The sequence below is a fragment of the Cariama cristata genome, unplaced genomic scaffold (assembly GCF_000690535.1).
Source record: "Cariama cristata isolate BGI_N322 unplaced genomic scaffold, ASM69053v1 scaffold12449, whole genome shotgun sequence".
NCBI lineage: Eukaryota > Metazoa > Chordata > Aves > Cariamiformes > Cariamidae > Cariama > Cariama cristata.
This window is the reverse complement of record NW_009635321.1, coordinates 1-4,571: the sequence shown is the minus strand read 5'-3', so window position 1 is coordinate 4,571 and position 4,571 is coordinate 1.

Below are 4,571 nucleotides of genomic sequence, written 5' to 3'. Positions count from 1 at the left end.
CAGTGAACTCAAGGGACCTATCCAAGCTGGTCCATCCCTTTTCTGAAGACAGATGTATGCCTCTAGAGGGAGGACTATAGAAGGAAACATGGTTAGAATAGTAATAAAGGTATAAAAATACTATATCCAATAAGGATAACAAATAGATAAAAATATGTGTTTCAAAGTCACACTGAAGGTTGGTTGTTTGGGGTTTTTTTGTTTTGTTTTTTTTTAATGTATCTGCTTGCTGAAAATAACAAAAGGGAAGTGACTATACAAAAGCTACTATACAAAGCGTTGCAAAATGCCATATGTACTTTATACTTGCCTATGCTTCAAAAACTTGATTTACAGTTATAGAAGCCCTGCACCTTGCTCACAATGAGGAGGGCCAGTTCAGGCAATAAGTCTTGTTTCCATGCAATGCAAAAAGAATAAGCTATTCCTATTATTTAATATATAAGACAGTAATATTAAGAAGTTATAACACTAGACCTACATTGTCAGATATGGAACAAGTACATGATTACACAATTCCTTTAAAAAAACAAAAAGCTTAGAATACAGGAGGACAAGAAATATCTACGTGCTATATAAGTATACACCCAAGCAGCTCATCTTCTGTATACTTGGCATTACTCCTCTGCTGAATACAGTAGGTTTACAGCTTAAGAAGCCCATATTCCCACTCTCAGATAAAATGTTTCTTCAGAGTATTTCCTCTTTGCTGATGAAGATACTGTGCTGCTTACCCTCAGAAAAGTGGGGCTGGGGGGGTTAAGCCATACAGAGGACGTTCCATTTGGAAAAAAGCTCCATGAAAACATACAGAAGTCAGCCTGGCTGTCAAGAAGTAGCTAGGGTTTTTCTCACCCATGCTGTCTCTCTCTGTGTCTGTCTCTGTTGTTCATATTATTGCTTTCTCCCATGTTTATCGCCATGTAGGAAATCCTGAGGTCATCAGCATGTGACCCATGGAACTTGTCTTCTCACAAGTACAGAAGGTCTCAGCATTACTGGCATCTCCTTTTAAAGAGCTGGTCTGCAACTTCACAAAACCTCAGAAAAGCCTGGCTAACCCAACAGCCCCTGTAGACAACTTCTCTGGCAGAATATGCTCCAGAGCCAAATGTAAGGGTGGTGGGGTTTTTTGTTTGTTTGTTTACTTATGGGATGTTTGTTTGTTTTTAAATAGCATTGGCATTTAGCAATAAGAAGCACTGCATACTGCTGCAGTTCCCTCTTGAGGCATTTTCACCCAAGCAATTACTGATTATGCAAATATAATTACTGTAACTAGGTGTTAGATGGCCGCATTTTCCATCCCCTTATTTTCCAGTGTCAGATATGTTGAAGAATGCCCTGCCTCCTTTCAATTCATTTTTTTTTAATTATTACTCTAAGAACAGCAAGTATCAAGTATTTCTATTCACCTTTCCAAAATGGCTAGAATCGAGATAAAAAGTGAGAGGCTGATCTAGTCTGACCTGATCCAAGATCTGACTCCTGGGAAGAATTTCAAGAGGAAAAAAATACAAGCATAAGTGAGAAGGAAAAAGTCTTAAATCCTGTCTTGCAAAATAGAAAAGCTTTACCATGGCCTGGCTGCTCAGCAGATGCCAACCACCAGCACTGGAGAGACCGAAAAGCACAAAAAGAAATTCTCCGTAGTAGCACTGATGCAACTCTTCCTAACCATGGCTACAACATGTTATCTGTATTTTACTCTTCTCCTGCAATTGAAAGGCAGTCAAATGTACACAGTTACAGTTATGATACATTGCTGCAATCACATAAGGCAGCAATATAAATAAACGACACAAAATAAATCAAGCCAAGAAGGGAGGAGAGCCCAAGTCCACGTGCACCACAGGCAAGTGACCAGAGCCCCAAGTCAGGACCCGAGGGGTTACCCAGCCAAGGCACCAGCTGCCTTTACCTGCTCTTTCAAGGTTCAGATGATGAAGTCCACAACTACAGAGCTGAGGGGTTCTTTTGTCTTTGAAGATTCTTGTCCATCTCTCTGCTTTAAACACTCACTGCTCCATCAACCTTTCATCACAGTCCAGGTTTTTGGGAACCTCATCAGCCTCGCTGTTCCTGCCCTGAATCTCACAGGTCGGTCCACATCTTCCCTGAAACTTATTGCCCTGAACCAGATGTAGCACTGCAGCTGATGCCTTATTGTCAGATTGTAAGGATTCAGTGTCCCGTTTTTTCACCCTAATGTTAACATTTGCCTTTTTCACAGCAACAAGGTCTCATTGATGCATATCCAGCTTATGATTCACTATCCTGTCAGCCAGCTCCTGCTGGGGACAACCTGACATTTATTCCCATTCTGTACTTGAATGTTTCAGCATACTGCCTAAACTTTTACCTTTTGCACTTGTCCACACTGAATTTCATTCTACAAAATTAAAAAACCAAACAACCAAACCCACCACACACCTAATCCCAATATACCACTTTGATTTCTAGACTTGGTTTCCAAAATGCTTGCAGCTCCTTCAAGTTTTATGTCACCTGAGAACTCAACAAGCTTTTCTTTCAGCAGCAGTTTCGGCAACAATATCACTAGTGAAAATACTGAAATGCAATACAGGACACTCCATTCAAGACAGTCTTCCAATCTGAAAACAAGCCACCGATGCCTACTGAACACTGTACCAGTTTCCGATGTGTTCTGCAATCAGATTTACAAGAGGTTTATATAGGTCATTTCTAATGCTGATATCTGAAAACGTCTCATACAGCAGTGTCAAAAAACCCTTACTGGAATGAAGACACAGGATATCTGCTACTTCTCTGCTACCCACGAGGCTTGTTACCCCGTGACAGAAAGAACATAGATAAGTCTGAGATCTTTTGGTTTTTTGGTTCTTGTCAAATCTTTGTTGGCTGATGGGCACTCTTGGTATCTTCCAGGTCCTTTCAACAAGCCTGGTTTTTCTAGCACTTTTCTGGAAATTATCTTCATAGCTTACAGTTTCTCAGCTTCTCCTCTGCACTCTTTTAAAACTAGGCCTTTTCTAGCCTTCCAGAATCTCATTTATCTTCCAGCTCTTCCTTCTTAGCATCTTAAAGACTCATTCACTCCTGTCTAGTCATAAGGCAAACATTCCCATCCATGCCTTGTCAGTGGCTCAACAACTACAACTTACACTTTTCAACTTCAACTATGTCTAATTTGTTCCATCTCATAAACATCAAAATTCTTCTAGAAAGACAGTTACTGCAGATCCTCATTTTATATCAAACTTTTCTTTTGGTAGATGTTATAGAGAACAGGGAACTGTTCTCTATGTGTACTGCAACATAACCAACTTCTTTTACAACTTAAGTTTCTTTATGACTTGCTCTTTTCAAGCGAGCATTCCCATGCATCTGTTGAGCTGCCTCCATTCGCATGAATAGCTTTAAGTTATTTCTCCGATTTGAACAGCTTTCACTTGCACCTGCTTAAAATTTCCCCAGCTGTGCCTACTGTTATCTGTCTTCTCTTGGGTTTTCAACCAATATTTGGGGTCTTCAGGATCACCACCAATACAGCAGTTCCACCTATGAGCAAAGAATTTATTTTCAAAAATTATTTTCCTGAATCTGGGGGATGGGAGGGAACAGGAACAAACCAACCAGGAAGGATGGAGCTTTGTGGTTCCCAATGCCAACATCTACTGCTTTCCAGCAGACCTTCTATCCAGACCTCTCCATGAGGTTTTTTTCTTCTCAGATTCTCCCAGCTGCTCTCCTCCTGACTCATTTTTGCTCCTCTCACGAGGTTTCTGGGGCCTTTGCTGCAGAACAGGGCCTCCTCTTTCCATCGCCTCAATAGCTCAAAATGCTGACCAGTTTTATGTGCAACTGGACAATTAATTCCCACTGTTTCATCTACCTAAAAGAAAACTGATTCCTTACTATATTTGCTCTGAGCAGTGGCTAGCTACAGACCTGATTGACCCTCGCCTTCCCCAGGCTACCATACAAAAGAGGCATAGGCAACTAATCTGCAGTAAAACTTTTCCTGGTTACTGTAACATCTCATCAATGCTTTGCACCATCCACATCTCTACTTTCTTGTTGGTGCATCTTACGCATTGATAAGCAGCTCCTCAGAAGGACTGGGTTTTTGCTCTACATGTTCACTGCTGTTGTGGGGAACTAGCAGCTATCACAAAATAATTAAATCAATATAACACAGCTTATATAATTTTTATATCTGTGTATTTACTTGAAGCAAGACTCTGCTTCCTACATTGCTCTTTCTCATTCAGAGATGGATCTCTCACAATTCCATTATCTAGCTGAGCAAAGAGATCTGTATATAGGAAGAACAATGCAGTTATTGCTATAGGAACAACAACACAGGTATTGCTAGTTGTCTGTCTTGATTTCTATGTAATCAAGTGCAAAGAAAAGAAGTTAAAATTAAATATTTTCCTTGCTATAGGAACAACAACACAGGTATTGCTGTATCAACAAAGATGTCTGTCAGCTTGCTTGACAAACTACAACCTGAAGAGTATCCCTTGGTCAGTCATCTACAGATTACCAAGTCACTTGCTAGTTGTCTGTCTTGATTTCTATGT